The sequence below is a fragment of the Brachycentrus maculatus genome, unplaced genomic scaffold (genome assembly GCF_059751285.1).
Source record: "Brachycentrus maculatus isolate JH-2025_06_01 unplaced genomic scaffold, ASM5975128v1 h1tg000033l, whole genome shotgun sequence".
NCBI lineage: Eukaryota > Metazoa > Arthropoda > Insecta > Trichoptera > Brachycentridae > Brachycentrus > Brachycentrus maculatus.
In genome coordinates this window covers 1,149,175-1,172,953 of record NW_028280787.1, presented here as the reverse complement: position 1 = coordinate 1,172,953, position 23,779 = coordinate 1,149,175, and the positions used below count along the sequence as shown (strand labels likewise).

The 23,779-nt window shown below is 34.8% G+C and overlaps 2 protein-coding genes across 2 annotated transcripts in view; one reads left to right on the top strand and one right to left on the bottom strand.

Moving 5' to 3' along the window:
• Window positions 1–23,779, bottom strand: part of LOC148312752 (uncharacterized) — a 518,102-nt gene that overhangs the window by 247,778 nt on the left and 246,545 nt on the right. The window lies entirely within an intron of this gene.
• Window positions 10,609–23,779, top strand: part of LOC148312754 (uncharacterized) — a 143,027-nt gene continuing 129,856 nt past the window's right edge. The window contains exon 1 of the mRNA XM_088273713.1: window positions 10,609–10,976. The gene's annotated coding sequence lies outside the window, so the exon portion shown is untranslated. The remainder of the gene's footprint in view (window positions 10,977–23,779) is intronic.

Sequence of the window (23,779 nt, the reverse complement as noted above, 5' to 3'; positions counted from 1 at the left end):
ATATACCTGTAACATGTCTGATACATTGTAAAATTTTTGTCTATTTTGCCTGTATTTTTTTTTTATATTTATATTTTGGTGCAAAGTATCCCGGGGTAAGTACAACTTTGCACCATGATATTTTCTTTACACTTTTCGTACTAGAATCCAAATTGATGCAAAGTAAAGGCTACCCTACAAGTTTTGTTGCACCTTATGAAGGGTTTTGGCTCACAGTTCACTAAATGCAGATTATAATATTGTATAATTATGGAAAAATAAGACACTTGATAGAATTTTTTTTTTAAATATTGAAAAATCTAACAAAAATGATATTTTTTTTCAATACTGAAGGTTTAAAATTATATAAAATAAAAGGTGGATATTAAAACATATCGTACTACATAGGTAATAGGAATTAAAATTAAATTAGGTCTAAATATGGTCAAGTTCCGGGACGGTAAAGAAACCTCTTTTGGATTGCATTTTCGGTTCTTTTATGGAACCCGCTACATCCTTCCAAGAATATTGAAGAAAGTCATCCTTCATCGGCCACTTCCACGATTTGAGACTCTCCTGCATGGATTTAACAGCTCTGTCTTTCTTTATTTCCAAAATCTGTCCCGGAAATTTTTCTCCTTCATAATGAAATACGACATATTCTCCCACCTTCTTTTTTACTGGTCCTAATGAAACGGAAGAACAAATACGATAACTGGTTTCAGTCATCGTTTTTGTTCTTCTCCCTCTTCCTCAAAGCTTCCGTGTGAACTATAATCAGTTAATGCTAGATATGCTGGAAGTTTCGATGCGGAAGGTGGGATCATTGATGTAGTTGGTTCAGGTAGCATTTGTGTCTCGTCAACGTTCATTTCGACATTTGGATCGTGAGCAATGCTCTTACCTGGTTCTATCGGTATCGTTTTCCTGCGTTTTAAGACTGAATTCTTTGGGTTGAATCTGTTTTCTTCCAAAAACTGTTGAAATCTCTGGCGCACGTCATCGTCAAACGCTTTTAATGGCAACCGATTAAGCAACTGACTAGTTTTAGCAACAGTCAAGGTTTTATGTCTTTGCAAAAATGATCTTATCGCGAATGTTAAAAACACTCACTGGGAAACCGTACTCACTCATGTCTACTATGCAGTTTGCGAAAGATTGCACTTCGCCCTTGTCACATATCGGAGGTTTTCCCACAGGTTTTGTGTGTTGATCTCTGAGCTTATAGTTAATCGTCCTTCTGGGGATTTTGAAAATTTCTTCAGCCTTTCTTTGACTGATTGTACCATTTCGAATGGCCTCCAAACACTGCTCCACTCTCTTCGGTGTAAAATCGCAGTATCGTCTGGCATAAGGCCGCTGTTTGTGTGTTCTTGACATTTTTAAAAAAAATATACCATCAGGAATTAAGTAAGCACACAAAACCTATAGATATTTAGCAAACATGTCAAGTTGTATTAGCTGTTTTAAGACTTTTCATCAAATTAATTAACTATGGCCTTTTGTGGATACTTTGCACTTGGTGCAATGTTACCCCAAATGTGGTCAATACAAGTCAGTTCTTAAAAAAATATTATTTTTACATAAACTTGACAACGTAACTAAAAAATACAGCATTTGAGAAAAGCAGGGCCTACCTACCTACGATTTAGAGACCACTCACTTGTTGTAACTAGTTTCAGAATACTAATTCCACTGGATTTTTTCGGACACAATTTTCAGACAGAAAACTTTCTTTACGTTCGGACAGGAAAAACGCATTAAGCAAAACGACCGACTGTTACTTCTGTAAACTAAAAAGTAGATTGAAGTGCCATCTATCAGAAACAATAGAAAGTAGAATGAAAAATGACATGTATCAGAGATGACCAGCTCTACAATTTCTTTACAGAAGGTGGTGCAAAGTATCACCCATGGTGCAAAGTATACCCACTTTACGGTATAAGATAAAATTAAACTACTTTGTTTTAACTACTTTTTTATTATTAGTACACTTTAACCAACCGGTTAAAAGAACCTTGTCATCATCAGGGTTTATTAAATTCTAAAACCGTAAAATACTATAGTTAATTACATTCCCTTGCCAAAAACTTCCACACATTCCATACACCATATGAAAATGTGATTTATAAAACTCCTAAATGTTATTTTTATTACAAAGTTGTTTAATTTTATAGTATTTTAAGTTTATAAAATGTGCCACAAAGTATCTGCGAAAAACATTCAAGAAATAATTAAAATAGCGCTATTTTCGTAAAATACTACCTCAAGGGCGCTTGATATATTTTTAATAAAAATAAATAGATGCATTTTTATGTTCCCACAGTTTTACAAGCGCTTTCGAGGCTAGAGGGTCCTCATTTGAATTTCGATGGGTAAGGTCAAGTGTGTTTAAGGTTCGTTTTTTATTTAGTTTTCTTAAAAAATAAACCTTATAGAAAGTACAGAAAATACTCAGTTTTCTAGTATTTTTGACATAATTAAATTATTTCAAACGTATCCGTGTTCTGTTAATAGTAAGCCATAGGGCGTTTGTGCACTACACGGAATTAGACGGAATTTTACCATCCGGCACGTCAGTTAGCGTTTTAAAACGATGATTGACTTGTGCTTTTTAAGTGAACTTTTAATATCAAACATTCAACGGAAATATGAAATACCACTATAGATGAGATAAATCATTTTTGACAACTAAACACAGGTGAAGAAGAATATGGAAGTCAGGGCATTTACAGAGCTTACGACCGTCTTAGGCCGGTTTAATTGATCACTGAAACCAGCCAAAAAGACGGTCGTAAGACCTGTAAATGCCCACACTTTCATAATATTTTTCATCTGTGTAAGGATTTCAAAATTAATTTTAAAAATGAGATAATCCAGGTCCGCCTCCGTAGTGTAATGGTCAGCATGCTCGGCTACCGTTCTGAAGGTCCCGGGTTCGATTCCCAGGGGGGTTTAATAAATATAAGTGATTTTTTCACTCTAATATTTATTCAATATTATACTGGACTGGTACCTGAAGTGGAGGGCTGATCACCTTTCCTTCATGTGTAATCGATCGAGATAATAATAATAATAATAATAAAATTGGATAACTTATATAGCGCCATTTTCGTAAAAAAATACCTCAAGGGCGCTTCACGGTGAATGAATAACACTGCGTTTATACGAAGCAGTGCCCTATGCACCGTTGGGGTGCGGTAAGGGATTTATTGTTATTATTAATCCAGGTTTGTGAAGTATTTGAACGCACTCAAAATGTTGTAAATTAATGAGATAGTATTTTCAATTTTGATATGAGAATTCTGAGTGTAAACCACTCCACGATATAAGGGTTTTTTAAGTGTTTTATTTTTTACACCTGCGGATGAAATATCGCTCTTAAGGCTGACCAGCGAGTCAAGGGTTCGAATCCCAGACACAAATCAGCCCGAAACGTCTTAATTACCGTCCCGGTTGTCAAATAAAAATACATATATAGAGAGGAAATTACGTAAATACTTAACACGAATGTCATATATCGCTTACTCCTTTCAATAACGTCATAAATAAAAAATGGTCAATTTTCATTTGTGCATGTTTTCGAAATGCCCAGAAAATGTACTATATCCCAGCAAAAGCGGCATATTTTTAATTGTATATTTACCCGCTACAGGGCAGAAAGTATTATTTTTGCATTTTGAAGCAAAGCTATTGTTTAGTTATTTTTTTTAAACTAACTAACTAACTAACTAACGATCACGCCGCTTCCCCGCAGGGGTAGGCAGAGAGAATAGAGCGCCACACCACTCTGTCCTTGCAAACATTCTTCGCCTCTTCCACGTTCATGCATCTCCTCATACATACCCGCCGATTGTTCCGACTCTTTTTTTTTAATACACGACTTTTTTTCTATGTACTTAATATTTTTCAAACGGAGAAAAAACATTTAGGTTTTAAATAAAAAGATCTGAAGCACAGTAAAAAGTTCCAAAAGTTGCTTGATATTTATTTTTAATACATTTTACAATATTATATTTTTAAACATTTAAATATGACGTTGTTGAAAGGAGTGAGCGATATGTGTATAATGTCCAAAGTTTGAGTAATGTTGTTGTCAATCATAGGTAGAATGGTGAATGTTACACGTGTGTAAAGTGATCACTTAAAACAGATAGTAAGCGATTTAAAAACCTCTATATATTCTCTATTCTCCGCCTCCGTAGTGTAATGGTCAGCACGCTCGGCTACCGTTCTGGAGGTCCCGGGTTCGATTCCCAAGGGGAGTAAAATAAATATAAGTGATTTTTTCACTGTCATATTTATTCAATATTACCCTGGACTGGTACCTGAAGCGGAGGGCTGATCACCTTTCCTTCATATGTAAACGATCAAGATAACACTGCGTTTATATGACGCAGTGCCCTATGCACCATTGGGGTGCGGATAAGGGTTTTAAAAAAAAAATACATACTCTTCTTCATCTATGTTGAGATGTCAAAATTTAAATAAAACTCCTAAGTGGAGAGCAAATCTTGGTCACAGCTGTCGTCAAGAAAAGGCGATTCAGTTGGCTTGGCCATGTACTCCGCATGCTTCCCGAGAGCCGCCATCAAGCTTGCCTCTTTTACAAGGCATCAGGTTCCCGACCACTGCTGACAATTCGTCGGCAGTTCTCGTCAGAACTTCGGGACACGGATCTGACTTGGGAGATTGCAAGGGAGCTGGCAGCCGACAGAAAAGCCTGGAGACAGTTTGTGGACTCCATATGCTCCACCTAGGGAGCGGATATGGTTTAATAATAATGATAATAATAAGTGGTGAGACCCTGATTTGTGAACAAGGATTTGGACACACTCAAAATGTTTTGAATAAAATGTGTACCTACTTTAAGAAACGAAGATATGTATGCAAATACAATTATTTGTATTTTGTTGTTGTTTTTTATGGTCTTAAAAACTATATTCTGTTATGCTTGTCCTCCCTTTATATTTAAGGACCTAGTGAAACCTTGGCAAAAAGCAATAAGTCAAAAAAATTAACGAAAAACAATGTTTCCGTCCAACCATCCTCCGAAAAGTATCGTCAAGAAAGTAGTAAATGGGGAAATTTTTAAGCACCTAGTGAAACCTTGGCGCAAAGTAATAAGTCAAAAAAATTAACAAAAAACAATTTTTTCGTCCAACCATCCTCTAAAAAGTATCGTCAAGAAAGTAGTAAATTTGGAATTTTTTTAACAGGTAGGTTTTTTTAAGGAATAACCCGCAAGACATCTATTTTAGATGCTTGTCTGCAGGTAGGATAGTAAGGATAGGGGAGGTAAATGTGAAAAACACATCACAAACACCCAGGCCAATTGAAAATAAATCTACAACATTTTTTTTTACATATTATTTTTTGGCATCTCATCAAAAATGAAAAAGAATATGGCAGTCTGGGCATTTACGGGGCTGACGACCGTCATATTATTTATAAAAAATATCTCTCCAATAGATGTCTCTAGTAAGTTCTCGTGATTCAAGAACAAGGTTTCTAAATTGGTTCACATATATAGAACTTCCAAGAATTTAAGTAATGTGGTTGTCAATAATGGGTAGAATTGGTGAATGTTACACGTGTGTAAAGTGATCACTTAAACCAGCCTATGACGACCAGCCTATATATTATTCTTCATCTATGTTGAGATGTCAAAAAATAATATGAAAAAAACTCCTTTAATTGGAGGTAACCAGGTTTGTGGACAAGTATTTGGAAACACTCAAAATGTGAAAAAAAACTAAATGCTAATTTTTTAATAAATGATATTTTTTTTACTTAACGTCATCTCCCAGGACAGAGGCAATATTATGTATACCTGTTTAGAGCATACCCAACGAAGGGCAGGTAGGTACCTAGCCATAAAAAAGGTCTTTTGTGCCGGACAGAGAGAGGACGGATATATATACTCTAAGGACATTGCCGGTTGACTTGAGATAAAACTTTGTAAGGATCGCAAGGATATAACGATGTGTATCCAGGGAAAACAAGCCGGTGAGATCGAATAAAAAAACCGAATTACATAGTCACTACTTTAGGATATCGGTTATTTACAGTTTAGAGTAGGGGAGATCCTTAATGAATGGGACAGTTTCGGAAAACTGTATTTTTTTAGTAGATAAAATTATATAATTTATATTTGATACTCTTATATTTATTCAATATTATCTTGGACTGGTACCGGAAGCGGAGGGCTGATCACCTTTCCTTCATGTGTTAACGATCGAGATAACACTGCGTTTATATGATGCAGTGCCCTATGCACCATTGGGGTGCGGATAAGGGTTTGAATGAATATTTGAAGCACTAACTTTATGATTTTCCATTCTATAGTAAAAGTGTAACTTTGTTTTAAAATGACTATAAATATTTTATTATAACTTAATTATAATGTGTACCGGTTTCGAAGCTAACCGCTTCTTTATCAAGACTGATTTGATAAACAAGCGGTTAGCTTCGAAACCGGTAGATATCATAATTAAGTTATAATAAAATATTTATAGTGATTTTAAAACAAAGTTACATTTTAATTATAGATAAAATTATATTATTTATAAATATAAATACTATTTTTTTGCTAATGGTGTCATGGTTTTTTTAATCTGATGAATGTGAACTAGGGTAAAAAGGTTTATATGATATTTGATACGGGTTTTTTAGGGTTATTTTAGATTATATTATTTATTATGGGTACTCTAATATGTAAACTCAGTTAATCTGGTTAAAAGCTAACGAATTATTTATTGTAACTGCAGACAGTTGGTAGAATTCCATATTGAATTGTTGGGTAACATATCCAAAATAAAACACGGTTTTTGTTGGATTGAATTATGATTGAATTTATATATGTATATTTTAATACGTGACGCGATTCGTCTTCTTAGGACATTATCAAACACTGACTAAGTGTCAAACACTGACTGTCATTGTTTGATGATGCCCCAAGAAGACGAAACGCGTCACGTATCAAAATATACACATATAAATGTAGAATTCAATCCAACAAAAAACCGTGTTTTATTTTGGATATATTACCCAAATAACAAAATATTTACGTTGTTTGAAAATAATGCGGAATGCTTCGAAACGCGTGTCATAGTAGATTTTAAGAAATAGTGGTATTTACTCAGTAAAACACTAATTAAAAACTAAATATTTTCCTCTAAATGAGGCGATTGAGTGCTGAATATTTTTTTTAAATAATTCAAATAAATGTTTAATTTAAACGTGATAAATATTTATGTAAATTCCGCCGGAGTAGACATATTTGTGTGTGAATTTATGTAGCGGAGTTGACATCTTCATTAAAACCTGAAGCGTAGCGATACAAGAAGATGGGGTCATTCTGAACATCAGGTTTCACTTTGAACATTGAAAAGTATAATAATAAAACACTTACCGCGCCCCAATGGTGCATAGGGCACTGCTTCATATAAACGCAGTGTTCGATCGTTTTACACATGAAAGAAAGGTGATCAGCCCTCCACTTCAGATACCAGTCCAGTGTAATATTGAATAAATATTAGAGTGAAAAAATCACTTATATTTATTAAACCCCCCTGGGAATCGAACCCGGGACCTCCAGAACGGTAGCAAAGAAAAATATTCTGAAAAATATACTGATAAAAAATAAACCAAACATTTTTAAAGAAAAAAATAGTAATATTTGTGTATTTATTATTTACAAAAATATTTCAGTTTCATACTATTTATGTGAGCCTAAGCGGCTCATTATTAGAAAAAGGTATTAAATTGTGGTGAAGTGGGATCTCGAACCGAGAAACTCTGACTCAAGAGTCCGCAACACTAACCACGGGACCACAAACTATTTCAAAACTCTACCTTTGAAACTATGTATTTCTAAACTCTAAAACTATGAAAGGATGAAAGTAGACCGAATGCAGTCGAAATGCGATCCCTCAGACGACTGTGCCGCAAAGCGATGTATGACAGATGTTCAAATGGTGAAATAAGGAAAGAACGCAAGGCTGAGATAATCATTATTTATCAAATTAAGAAAGGTGTATTGAGATGCTTTGGACATGAGTGAGGAAAGAATGGTAAAACAAATTTATGAGGCGAATGCAGTTGGAAAAATAAGCAGAGGAAGGTCGAGGAAAACTTGACAGATCAGATATGTCAAATGCTTAAAAGCGGTCGGCTCAGGAGTCGAAATAATCGGTGGGTATGTATGAGGAGATGCGTGAATAAGGAAGAGGAGAAGAATGTTTGCAAAGGCTAAAATGTCTGTCTACCTTCGCGGCAAATCGGCGAATGTTTAGTTAGTTAGTAAAATTTGGTTTAAGTTTTACTTGGAAAATATAAACTGCATCATTTTCTAAAATAGGTAGATATTACCACAAAGTGACTGCCGAATCAATTAGTAAATTCTAACTTACTAAAACGCCGCTTATTTGTTTAAAAGTCATTTTGTTTGCCCGTAGAATTAGGCAGGTAGGATAGAACGCCACACCACTCTGTATCCACCTAAATTAGATATTAAAAAAATCTATTTTTCATACTTTAAAAATTTTAAAAATTTACATTCAAGGTATCCCCTATGATATTAAACTCATCACACGTTTTTCCACTTGAGAATCGTAATATTATGTAAATTGTATTGGTATACGTACCTACATACTACCCGCTCATAAAAATTCTAAAATATATATTTTTTATCTTCAGAAGGTGTCATTGTTATACTTTTGTGTTGATTCCTAGTATCCTGGTGTGACAACCGTACATATGTCTGTTTCACCATCATCCCATTATGCCTCGGTCTTCTTCAGGTCTTTCTTAACTTAACACCGCTCCAAGTCCGCGGTGTGCTGTTCACGGAATTTACCACCAGGGTAACTCTGCATCAATTGATGCAGGCTTCGTGAAGTTGTGGATGCGGATAAGGAAGAACATTAAAAAAAAAATAATGAGGTGAATGTTCATTAGTTGGATACAGTATCAGAAGAAGATCGAGGAATAAGTTGGCAGGATTAGATTTTTAAAATACTTGGGCGTTGTCATGTCATGATTTGAGGAATATTCGACGGGTATGTATGAGGAAATTGATGAATGCGAAAAAGGCGAAGATTGTTTGTATAGATAGATTTGTGTGGCGTTATATTATCTCTCCCTACCCTTCCAGTGAGCGTCGTGATTGTTAATTAATTGATTAGTGACAATTAAATTGTACATTTAAAAAAAATGTAAAATGAGCATATTAATAAAATAATAAAACCCTTATCCGCACCCCAATGGTGCATAGGGCACTGCTTCATATGAACACAGTGTTATCTTGATCGTTTACACACGATGGAAAGGTGATCAGCCCTCCGCTTCAGGTACCAGTCGAGGGTAATATTGAATAAATATTACAGTGAAAAAATCACTTTTATTTCTTAATCGAACCCGGGACCTCCAGAACGGTAGCCGAGCGTGCTGACCATTACACTACGGAGGCGGACAAGTATAAAATGAGTATAGGCGTACAATATTGTGATTTAAATATCATTATATATTTGAAAAGATAGTGTTGCTGCGTTCTATTCGCTTTGCCTACCACTTCGGTTAGCAGCGCAATGGTTTGTCAATAAGTTGATTACAAATAAATTATGCATCATTATTATTCCGTATAAATTGAGCGTAAGCCTACAAAAGTATGATTTAATTGATGAAGACAGAGTGTTGCTGCGTTCTATTCTCTCTGTCTACCCCTTCGGATAGTGGCGTGATGGTCAGTTAATTACTAAGTTAGTTATATATTTATTGTGCATTTAATTATTTTTTTGTAAAATGAGCATTATAGGGCTTCAAAAGTATGCTTTGATTGATAACATTATGTATTGGAAATTACAGTGTTGCTGCGTTCTATTCTCTCTGCCTACCCCTTCGGATAACGATAATTAGTTGCTTAGTTAGTTACATGTATATTATGCATTTTTTGTTTATTTTAAAATGGGCAATAGGTCCACAAAAGCATGACTCGAGAGAACGGGGAGGTAGTTGGGTACCTACGCACACAAATTTCCCTTTGGTTTTGTATGGAATTATTATGGAATGCATTCTCTCGGTAAGGTCACCCCCCCTGCGTCCCGCTACCCGCCCCTCTCCCCTAAAAAGTGGTCCTTCTGAGAACGGCGACTTCTCGAGAGTTGAGTTGTAAAAGCGGCTGTCAAAAAATTGGGATACGCACCGCAAAATAGGGATAGAGAAATGTCCGAGACTTTCACCCGATTGCCATAGATTTAAAAAAATAAAGAAAGTTATAGGCGTTCGAAATTTGATCGCGTTCGAATTCAAAACGATGATTGAGTGCGTAGTCTTCGTGATTAAGACATTATATCTGTGGTTACGCTTTAAACTTGACTCGCTAAAACGTACGTTCATCGTTCTATCTCTTTCTAACTCAAAGAACAAAACAACGCATAATATTTAAATTCCGTGTATTCTTATTTTCAAATGACCGCTGGATTTCGAAGACGCGGCCAGCTAGTCGCCTGTCTCGCTCTGGCAGGTGCGCGCGGGTGGGAGTCGTCCTACGCCCCGTCCCGCTCTCTCTCGAAGGATCGGTGCGGGGGAACACGTGCCGGTATTTGCGTCTCTTTCGTTGATAACTTGATTTGGTGTGTTCTGGAGATTGAGATGGAATCTTTCGTATAGTTTCGTTGTGTCCGCGGTCGGTCGCACGAATGTTTGTTTTTGTTAATGGCCGACGTTTTGAAAAAAACAAAATAATATACCAAATTCTTTATGTACATCTTTCCAACAGATCTACACGGTAATATCTCCGTATCCACACGCATTCGCTACCATAACGCGCTTAATTTGGTGACAATTAAAACGTGAAGTTTTTTTTTGTTGTTTTGGTGTGTTGTGTACTAAAAAAGTTGAAAATGTGAATAAACAGTGCGTTTTAAGGAATTGTTTCTCTGAAATTGGTCGATCATGGATTACATCTTACATTTTAAGCGGAATTCTGTAAAAAGGTAACGATTTTTATTATTATTTATATTCTCTTGATACTAATTAAGTACCTACATTAAAAAAAACTGAAAAAAATAAAGCATGCTGAAAATCGATTAAAAAAGGCAGCAATAATTCTTTTAAAAATTGTGCTGAAATTTCTTATTTAGCATATTTTTCAAAATTTCACAATGTAATGAAATAAAATAATCGAGTTATAGCCATTTATATTTTCATCTTATCACTTTTATCAAATTCAAAGATAATTTGAAACTAATATCCAACCTTAGATTTGTTTTACCGCGAAAAACTGTATTCATTTGCCGTCGCTAACTTGCGCATGCGTTCTATGACCAAAAAAGTGCTGTGTGTAAAAAAAATTGTGAATTTTTCAAAACCTAGCCACACTTAATTTTTAAATAAGTACTTATTTTATTTTAACTATTTCCCTAGCTATATTACGTACATAATTTTATTTATTTATGGATACCTACTTAGATAATTGAATTATAAAATACCTACCTACCATTTTTTAATTCATTGTCATAATAAAATAACAACCATGTAATTTTTTCCACATGAATTTTATTTGACCAGCAACCGGGTTTCGTCGTAACCGACATCATCAGACGGGTGGTTTCAATTTTAAACATCATTTCTGTTTTATACAACTTTTTCTTTTGACATCTCAACATAGATGAAGAAGAATATAAATACCTGTGTAATTCAAGGTCTTACAACCTGTCATAAGCTAATATTATTAATATTTAAAGCATTTACATCGTGATTAGTCATGTTTACTTATGTATTTTTTGTAAAAAAATGTTAGTAATATTAGTATATAACCGCTCACCGAGATTTGTTGTCTACCGGTTTTGAGACGTACACGTCTCTTCGTCAGGACAATCACTAAACAGCATGCAAACAATACTACACGTCATTACCATATCATTGTTTGCATGCCATTGTAGTGATTGTCCTGACGAAGAGACGGATGCGTCTCGAAGCCGGAAGACAGAAAAATCTCGGTGAGTGGTTATATACTAATATTATAACATTTTTGTCATAAGCTAGTTTAAGTGATCACTTTATACAGTGTAGCATTCGCTATTCTACCCATGATTGACAATCACAATACTCAAATTTCAGAAGTTATATACATATCCTTTAATTTACACCTTCTTTCACATGTGAGTTCTCTACAGCATCTATGGTTGGTTTGATTAAGATTTTTAGTTACCAGAGACCTTCATGAAATGTATGTAATATTCTTCCCGAATTATTTTACACACATGATTTAGACACTCAAAATATTTTAAATGTTTTTATTTTAGAAACTAAAGTTCTCCACCTCAGTAGCGCAGTGGTTAGTGCGTTTTACTAATTACTGTACACGAGGTTTTGGACTCGACTCCCGCAGCGGTCAAATTTCATATTTGTTGTTTTTCCACGGGTATATCATCGAATTTTTTAAAAAGTAATATTGTGTTATGGGGTTTTAGAAAATGGGAAATCACACTTTCACCAGCCAATGCAATGTCGCTATATCTTGAAATGCCAAAATCCATATTCCTATTTTGGTTACTTCTTCGTCGCTGTTGAGAAATCTATGAAAATCCATACAAAACTATTTTTTTCCATAGTTTGTAATATTTATTTTATTTTTTAAACCCTTATCCGCACCCCAATGGTGCATAGGGCACTGCGTTATATAAATGCAGTGTTATCTCGATCGTTTACACATGAAGGAAAGGTGATCAGCCCTCCACTTCAGGTACCAGTCCAGGGTAATATTGAATAAATATTATAGTGAAAAAATCACTTATATTTATTTGACCCCCCTGGGAATCGCACCCGGGACCTCCAGAACGGTAGCCGAGCATGCTGACCATAACACTACGGAGGCGGACAAAAAAACATTTTTAAACATTGTATTATATTTTTAAACTTAAAAAACGTTCTCCTGAAAAATCAAGTTTTTTGATTTATGACGTTCTTGAAAGGAGTGAGCGATATACAACATCAGGTGTTGATTGGTAGTTCGTAGAACAATGTGCTCCGAATTCACTAATGTCTACAAATTGTAATATCGAATTCTTAAGGGGCCATCTTTTGTGAAACGAGTGCCAAAAACAACAGCCTATCGAAGGCTGATGGGAAAAAGGATGATGAGGCGTTCTTAGAGCATTAAAACTTATTTTTTTGTTATCCTGATCATCGCAACTTCAGCTGCTCTGTGTAGCACTATTTCTTACAATGGATCTTTGTCAGACGGGAGAAATATATATTTTTAACATACTCAACCTATAAAGCATGGGTGGCCAACATTTACTGTAGCCGGACCAGATTTTAGTAACAATTTTTTATTATTATTCAAAGCAAACAAGATCAACGAGAACCATTGCATATCGGATATGTTGGCTTTGTTTTAAATTCCACGAAAAAATAGTTTATAGTCCATCTGTCTTAAAAACTTCTCAGTTCTTCTGTTACTCTTCTCTTCTTTAGTCCAACGTCTTTTCTACTTGACGCCATTATGGGTCTTGAAATTGCCAGGATACTGAAATAATCTCATATATGGGATATGATACGATGTAATGTTCTTTTGGTGGTTTTGTGTACACTAAAGGAAAAAAATGTGTGATTTGCTCCGCGGGCCGCAAGTAGACACCCTCGCTATAAAGGATTGTATTAGACTCGTGAAGTGTTTATAACAGCCGATATAATTTTTTTTTTGGAAAATTTGCCTTCGAAAAACCTTATTTTCGTAAGTTGGCAATGAATGACGTCACAGAAACGATGGAGTTTTTTAAATATAGGTAACATTGCTAAATTATTGGCGGCTCTATTTGTTGATGTCTATGGTCCACCCTTTCACTCCCCCTCCTCCCCTCATATTTGTATAAATCAAATGGTAGTGTAGTGCTAAACAAACAATCCACACTACTACTATTACAGCTCTATAAACCATAGATAATAAATCAAATGACGTCATAAAACGTTTGATGACGGAAATTTGATGACGTATGCGAACGCACATTTTTCGTTTTATAAAAATATCTATATAAGTTTAAACCTTCATATATCCCTTATTTCTCTACAGATTTCAATAAGAATGCTATCGATAGTCTTGTGATTTTTCGTATTAATTAATTAATTAATTAAAGGAGTGAGCGATATATCAAAGAAACAGTGAACAAATTGTAAAACAAACCCTGAATAGGGCAACAGGTTGTTGCCGAAACTAGTTGGTTTTAAAAATAACAGTGAGTAGATCAAAAAATAAAGTTATTTTATTTCTCCAAATAATATATTACAAGATCCACAAGTTGGTGCTTAAAATATTTTTAAAAAAGGATAAGGAGAGTGTTATATATCATTTTGATATTTTCGGTCTGGCATCGTTTTCCCCCCGAGTCCCGAGCAGTGTCTGGCACAGTACAGAGACATCTGTAGATGCCAAAAATAACCAAGACAATGACACAGGACAGTAAATGTGTACATAAATATTTCGGTAAAGCAAAAATACAATAACGTTTCATCACTTCCGTTGTCTGAATTCTCATTTACAAGTTCGTCCGACAAATCGCTTACTTTTTTATTGATTTGGCTATAACTTTGTGGAAAAACGTTTAAATATAAAAATTAAACAATTGTATAAGACCACTTTTTTTCTTCTTCTTTGAGAAATGGTCCTGTCATTCTCCGGTCCACTCCTGGGAGCTGGAAGACCAGCTATCCCTCCATCGTTTATGTGGTCTTCCTGGGGGTCTGATCCCGCTTATGCTGCTGTCTGCTGCTATCCTCACCACTCGATCCGCTCTTCCCACATGATTTTTTCCAGAAACGTCTTCTTTCTCTTCCCCATCGCACATCATCTCCAACATCGCAGATTTTTCTTATTTCTGAGTTTCTAACTCTGTCGTAGAGTCTTCATTTCGGATGTCCTAAGAAGGGTTTTTGTTCTCGCGGTGTCAGCTCTTGTTTCCGTGCCGTACATCAAGATCAGTCTTACGCAGGTCTTATAGATCCTCACCTTACTCTCTTTCAGCATGTATTTATTTCTCCATAAATTTTTTTTAAGCATCCAGCTACATCAGAGGCCTTATTTGCCTGCTCTCTTACTTCATTGTAGAAGTTATTGCTGCTGGACACTTCGACACCCAAATACTTGAATTGCATAACTTGCTCTATGATTTCATTATTGAGTGCAAGTTTGCATCGTATTGGGTGTCTCGAAGACCACTTTTGAGTTTATTAATGTAAACACGACTAGTTTCGAGAAATACAGATGCTCTTCGGCTGTCCAAATTTAAAACACAGTAAGGGACATTTTTTTGTAGTAGGTTTTTTCGCATTTATGGACTAAGTAGACTATCTACTTAGTCCGAAAATGCAAAAAAACCTACCAAAAAAAAGTCACTTACTGTGTTTTAAATTTGGACAGCCGTCTTATCAACAGGTGAAAATACAAAACTGATTGACAGCCACACTAGGAACAGTTTTGGAACTTCTAGATATTATCAATGACACAGTGCATATGAGTTCACAACAGCTATCATGTTGGATCGAGAAAGCTTTTATTCAGCAGAAACCTTTTTTAAAATATTTGTATGCTAGATCCGAACCCCGGATTATTTTTACATACTAGGAAACACCTAAAACCTGATTTTAAAATTTTTTATTAGACTTATTTATTCGCAATATTTGAAGTGTGTCTTTGTTAATAAATTTGGGTTTGTTTATTGTAACTGCAGACAGTTGGTAGAATTCCATATTGAATTGTTGGGTAATATATCCAAAATTAAACACGGTTATTGGATTGATACTTTTATTTACATAAACTTATATGATGACATGTGACGCGTTTCGTCTTATTAAGACATTATCAAACGTGTGGTTTGTTATAAGACGAAACGCGTCACATATATCGTAGTCGTAGAGGAGAAAGTGACCATCTAACAAAACGTAAAATGTTCAGGAGGGCCATTTAAGTCACTTTTGCTTGACAAGAAAATAAACATCAATGCAGTTAGTCATTTTTAATAAGTCAATATATTATACTTCCAAGTTTAAAATCGCTTTGGGATTTTTTCAGGGCAATATTAAGATAGTAAGTCATCAAATAGTCAATGATCACGTTTTTGTAAAAATGCACTTTCTCCCGTATGACTATGATATATGTACAACATTTTGAGTGTGTCCAAATACTTGTTCACAAAATAGGGATTATCTCCAATTACAGGAGTTATTTTCATATTATTTTTTGACATCTCATCAAATGCCAAAAATGCCCAAATGCCCAGACTTCCATATTCTTCTTCATCTTTGATGAGATGTCAAAAAATATGATATACTTATGTAAATAAAAGTAGAATTCAATCCAATAACCGTGTTTAATTTTGGATATATTACCCAAGAATTAAATCTTGGTTTGTCTTCTTAGGAGTTATTTGTATTAATATCTCAAAATAGAGAAGAAAATGGAGATAATTATACAAAATTTATTTTATTTATTTATTTATGGTTCACACACAATAAAAAACACATAATATGAATAAAATACAGTGCAATAACGATCGTTTAAATGTTTTTTTTTATTAATTAAATGAGAACACAACAAACTAAAAAAAGCAAGTAAAAGCACAGGTTAAATACATAAGTATACATTATAAGGAAAAGATAGAAATTTGATTTTACTAAGTATTTGCAAGAAATTGAAAAAAATTAAATTAAAAATCATTGCTGTACAGTTTTTGTAACCAATCGGACAGGATGCGTCCAATTAACGTAAATAATATATCGTCATAAATTATTTTTAAGTATCTAAATTAACGTTTCCTTATCAAGGACTATTAAAAATTAAATAAGCTGAAATCTGGCAACTAATGAGCAACGCACTGCGGACGTCGCCATTCGTCCACGAATCACGAGTCGTACGAATATCGAATTCATACTGTAAAAATGCGAGAAAAAATATCTACCTACCTAGCGTCCAATACAGGCATATAAAATAACAGCCGAAAGCGGTCAGTTATTGTCGCAATGTGTATTTTATTAAAATAAATTATTATAATTTTGTTTATATCAATTTACTTATTTTTGTGTTGTATTGCTTGCATTATCTAGATAAATATATTTCACCTCCGTAGTGTAATGGCCAGCACGCTCGGCTACCGTTCTGGAGGTCTCGGGTTCGATTCCCAGGGGGGGGAGTCCAATAAATATAACTTTAATTTTTTCACGCTAATTTCTCCTTTCAACAACGTCTTATGACGATGCATATCAAAAAACTTTATTTTTCATGAGATCGTTTTTAAAATTAAAAAATATAATAAAATGTATCAAAAATAAATATCAAGTCACTTATTGAACTTTTTACTGTGCAACAGATCTTTTTAGGTAAAGCCTAAATGTATTATCTCCATTTTAAAAAATTAGTTAGTATATTTAAAAAAATAATTAAACAATATCTTTTCTTCACAATGCAAAAACAGTAGCGGGTAAATATTAAGTTAAAAATATGCCGCTTTTGCTGGGATATAGTACATCTTCTGGGCATTCCGAAAACACGCACAACTGAAAATAGACGATTTTTGATATATGACGTTGTTGAAAGGAGTGAGCGATTTGTGCCAGTCACTAGTCACCAGTCAGCGGGCTAGTAGGAGGCATGTTATCTCGGAAGTGGTGCCCATTAGCGAGTGGTCGCGCGAAGCAGTCCCCAATTATCCACTGCGATACGCCAAACTCGCTTAGGTGAGTGATACGGCTCCACACTCCATCTATTAACGAACGTCCAAACTACTCAAATTGGGAAATACCTAACTGATAATGTTATCATTCGAAATGATACAAATATCATGAATTATTTTTTATTTATTTCTTAAGTTAGCTTATATTAAACTAATATAAACTATTAAATACATTTACATCATCTTTATATATTTACATTTCATTACAGTAACTAAGACATTTATTTTTAAATTCTTTCAAGCTCTTTTCAGTAATGGTAGTCTTATTTTATCCTTTTGTCTAGTAGCATATTCGTGACAATTTTTGTTTAAGACAACTTTATCCTTAAAATATTTTGGTAATTTATCGTGAAAAAATTTATGTATAAATATCAACATATTAAATTTAAGTCTTCTTCTTACAGATAACCATTTTAGTTCATCTCTCATTTTTTTTACATTGCTATATTTATTTTTCTTAAGAACTATTCTCATCGCTTTATTTTGTATAATTATAAATATAAAAACAAAAAAATTCCATTTGACCAGTTTTGAGATTATTTTTTGACAGCAAAAATTCATCTCAACATAGATTTTTTAAATATCTTTCTTTATTTTAATTTAAATTTTTAAATTTAAAAATTAAAACAAATTTATGAGGCTAATGTTAGCGGGAAAAGAAGCAGAGGAAGACCGAGAAAAACATGGCACGATCAGGTATGCCAATTACTTGAAAGTGGTCAGGTTAGGAGTCGTAACAATCGGCGGGTATGTATGAGGAGATGCATGAACGTGGAAGAGGCGAAGAATGTTTGCAAGGACAGAGTGGTGTGGCGCTCTATTCTCTCTGCCTACCCCTGCGGGGAAGCGGCGTGATGGTTAGTTAGTTAGTTAGTTTATTTTAATTTAATTTTTATTTCACAATATAATAAAATTACAAGTGCAAAAATATTCTACCATATAAATACAAAAAAGATCCCACAAAGGCATCAGCCTCTTTATGGTCATATATTTCAAGAACAAGATGAAGAAGAATATGGGCATTTACAGGGCTTACGACCGTCATAGGCTTCGTTAAGTGATAACTTTCTTCTTCTCCTTCTTCTAACCCTTATACGCATCCCAATCGTGCATAGGGCACTGCATCATATAAAAGCAGTGTCATCTTGATCTTTAACACATGAAGGAAAGGTGATCAGCCCTCCGCTTCAGGTACCATCACGCCGCTCTCCACAGGGGTAGGCAGACAGAATAGAACACCACATCACTCTGCCTTTGCAAACAATTTTCGCCTCTTCCACATTCATGCATCTTCTCATACACACCGGCCGATTATTTCGACTCCTGACCTGACCGCTTGAGTCCCGTGAATTTATATTCCTTTAAAACATTTTTAGTGTGTCCAAATACTTGATCACAAATCTGTATTATCTCTAATTATAGGAGTTATTTTTAATATAATTTTTTTTGATGTCAACATAGATGAAGGTCGTAAGCCCCGTAAATGCCCAGACTTCCATAATCTTACATGATTTTTTGACATCTCATCCAAGATGAAGAAGAATATGGAAGTCTGGGCATTTACGGGGCTGACGACCGTCATAGGCTGGTTTAAGTGATCACTTTACACACGTGTAATATTCACTAATTCTACCCATTATTGACAACCACACTACTCAAATTCTTGGAAGTCCTATATATATGAACCAATTTTGAAACATTGTTCTTGAATCACTAAAACTTCACTAGAGACATCTATTGGTGACATGAAAATATAATAATATAATAAAACCCTTATCCGCACCCCAATGGTGCATAGGGCACTGCTTCATATAAATGCAGTGTTATCTTGATCGTTTACACATGACGGAAAGGTGATCAGCCCTCCGCTTCAGGTACCAGTCCAGGGTAATATTGAATAAATATTACAGTGAAAAAATCACTTATATTTATTTGACCCCCCCTGGGAATCGAACCCGGGACCTCCAGAACGGTAGCCGAGCGTGCTGACAATATGAAAATAACATGAAAATAAGCTTTTTTATTGAGCAGAAACTCTTGCACACTCAAAATGTTGTTCCATATTCTTCTTCATTTATATTTAATTGCCAACTGCACGGTTATAGGGTCCCGTACCCTTAGTTAGTTTGGGCAAGTTCAAGTAAGTAAAGTCCATTGGAGCATTTTAAACCAATCAATGTTGTATCATGCGAATCGCAAACAATATCTTGTACACGGTGTCAAAAAACTGCTGTCATTAAAAAAAATATTAAAACGTTTTTTTGTTGATATTTTGGAGATCGTATGAGGTCCCGGTTTAAAATTTAATAAAATTGAACAATATTTTGAGTGTGTTCGAATTTTCGTTCACAAAATTTGGGGTTAGGAGTTCGGGTGTCAATACACAGTAAGGGAAATTTTTTTGTAGTTCGTTTTTTTTTCATTTTTGGTCTAAGTAGAATGTACTTAGTCCAAAAATTAAAAAAAAACGTACTACCAAAAAATGTCCCTTACTGTGTTTTGAGTTTGGACAGGCGTTCTTGTGTCGCAACTTTTTTTAAAAAATGAATTACCCGCAAAATCTTTATTCGAGTCTTGCCTGCAGGTAGGATAGTAAGGATAAACTAACTAACTAACTAACCATCACTCATTCGTTCCTCACTCATTCGTTCCACATGTCCAAACCATCTCAACACACCTTTCTTAATTTTATCGATAAAGCTTATCTCAGCTTTGCATTCCTTCCTTATTTCACTATTCGTACATCTATCATACATGGTTTTGTCGCACATTCTTCTGAGAGATCGCATTTCGACTGCATTCAGTCTACTTTCATCAAACAAAAAAAAAGTTTATAAAAAAAATGTATTAAAAAAGAACACCACCGACAAAACACACAAGGTGGCTTGGTGGGTCTCTGCAAAAATATATTCTTAATATGTATTAATTGTGTTTTAAATAAATGTATACAAATACAAATAAATTATTTAGAGCCCATCGTTTTTTGGCCACCGCGTACTTTATTTTTTTTATATTTTATTTCTGCATGAAAAAGTTAATTGAAATTTACTATAAAGCTCTTCAACCAATCGGTCAGTTTGGGTTGGACGGTGCGTTCTCCAAGGTACAACCAACCCGACGATGTACTCTGTCGAGCATTCCATACTGACCAACTAACTATCACGCCGCTTCCCGCAGGGGTAGGCAGAGAGTATAGAACGCCACACCGATCTGTCTTTGCTAAATATCTTCGCCTATGCCGCATTGTCCGCCTCTGTGGTGTAATGGTTGGCGTGTTTAGCTGGAGGTCCCGGGTTCGATTCCCAGGTGAATGATAATAAATATAATTGATTAGTTTTACACTCTAATATTTATTTAACAATACCATGTTCTGGTCCGTGAAACGCAAGAGTAATCACCTTACTTGCGTATAAGTAGTATCGTTCAAGATAACTCTGCAATAATACGATGCAGTGCCCTATGCAACATTGGGTGCAGATAAGGGTTAGAATTATAATATGTGCATGTATATGTCGGTAGTGTAAAGGCAAAAGGGCATATCTGTGTCATGACACTGCGTCGATACGATGCAGTGCCCTATGCACCATTGGGTGCAGATAAGGGTTAGAATTAGAATATGTGCATATATATTTCGGTAGTGTAAAGGCAAAAGGGTATATCTGTGTCATGACACTGCGTCGATACGATGCAGTGCCCTATGCACCACTGGGTGCAGATAAGGGTTAGAATTATAATATGTGTATGTATATTTCGGTAGTGTAAAGGCAAAGCGGTATATCTGTGTCATGACACTGCGTCGATTCGATGCAGTGCCCTGTGCACCATTGGGTACGAATAAGAACATTAAGGACTTCTTGCAATAAATTAATTCGTTAAGCGTCTGGTTGCGCTGAGAGCCGGACGTCAATCCGATTTAAATGAAAAATCATGTAAATTGCATATTTTTTTGTTTTTTAAAATATATATGGAAAAAAGATTCGCATACATTTTTTTACCCCTTTTCTTTTAAACAAAAGTTGTATGTGTATGTTATATTCATGTGGTCAAGCCAGAAGTCGGGATAATCGTCGCGTATCGCGTATATATGAAGATATGAATACGTATTTATGTGAGTTTTTTTATCGATACAAAATTTAAAAAAATAAAAAAACCGGTAATTTCCGATAAATTCCACAGCCCAATTGAGTCATTAATTTCGCCAAGGCGCCAGTGGAAAGAATGACAATTTTGGATGCGTAGGCGGTCGTAAACAGTTGACCAAAAGCCAAACGGTGCCTTTTTATAGGACCGCTTCGGCATCGGCATAAACTGACCAACAGTTTGGCCACAACCCGTTCTGTGACATTATCTGGTCACCAAATGTATACAGAGTATCAAAACGTGATTCGACTCAACGCGCTAATGCCCTATCGCATTATACGATAGTTTTAACGTGACAGAATATTGAATTGTAAAAATTCTCGTTCTTCTTTATGTAGGTTTTTTAAAGGAATTACGAGTGGTGGGATTGAGCCGGTTCGCACCGGTTCTAGCGAACCGGTGCTTAACATTTTTAGAGTTCGCCGAACCGGTCCTTAACCCTTTGTTGTCACACAATTTTCCGATTGTGATCGTGTATCGGAGCACGGTTGATTTGATAGGTCAATAATGGGTAGAATTGGGGAATGTGACACGTGTGTAAAGTGATCACTTAAACCAGCCTATGCCGGTCGTCAGCCCCGTAATTGCCCAGACTTCCATATTCTTCTTCATCTTTGATGAGATGTCAAAAAAAAGAAAATTGCTCCTGTAACTAGAGATAATCCAGATTTTGTGAACAAGTATTTGGACACACTCAAAATGTTGTAAATATTTATTTAAATTTCTTTATAACAAGCAAAAAAAACACTCAAAGTTGACCAATCTACATTTGTGGTAACCACACATTCTCGTAAAATATTCCTTTTGTTCTACAACTTTTTAGACTTAAAAAATTTATGTTAAAACATGCGTAAAAAATTGTTTTGTACCATTTTTAATACAAAATTCTTCGAAAAGCTCTTTTTCCAAAGATCTAAGCTTTTGTCTATCAATACACCCTTGCAGTATTCCAGGTATGCAGAGATTTCTCCCTAAGTATACCTGTAAAATGTAGGTACGGTAAAATGCACAGTGACTGGCCGTTGCTAGTTACTGACTGTCGCCAGTAATTGACGTCACTAATAGGTAACTGTAAATTTTCAGTTACATGATTTGGATGGTATGCATTTTATAGGTACAACATTTTGAGTGTGTCCAAATACTTGTTCACAAATCTGGATTATCTCCAATTAGAAGAGTATTTTTCATATCCTTTTTTGACACCTCATCAAAACATCTCATTACGTGTGTAAAGTGATTGTTTAAACCAGCCTATGACAGTCGTCAGGCCCGTAAATGCCCAGACTTCCATATTAAAAAAAATAATAAAACCCTTACCGCACCCCAATGGTGCATAGGGCACTGCTTCATATAAACGCAGTGTTATCTCGATCGATTACACATGAAGGAAAGGTGATCAGCCCTCCACTTCAGGTACCAGTCCAGTGTAATATTGAATAAATATTAGAGTGAAAAAATCACTTCCATATTAATTTTTATTATTTTTTTAAATAGAACTTGATTCTTTTTATTAATTGATTAGGCAGTCACTTTCTGGTCAGATCTATCCATTTTTAATTCATGTTTTACTTGGTTAATATCACCATTTACTTGTTAAATACCACTATTTCTTAAAATCCATTTGACACGTCGCTCACTCCTTTCAAGAACGTCATAAATCAAAAAACCTGGTTTTCAGGAGATCGTTTTTAAGTTTAAAAATATAACACAATGTATTAAAAATAAATATCAAGACACTTATTGAACTTTTTACTGTGCAACAGATCTTTTTAGGTAAAACCTGAATGTTTTTTCTCCATTTGAAAAATATTCAGTAAATTTAAAAAAATAATTAAATAATACCTTTTCTTCAAAATGCAAAAACAACACTTTCTGTGCTGTAGCGGGTAAATATTAAGTTAAAAATATGTTTTTTTTTCCTGGGATATAGC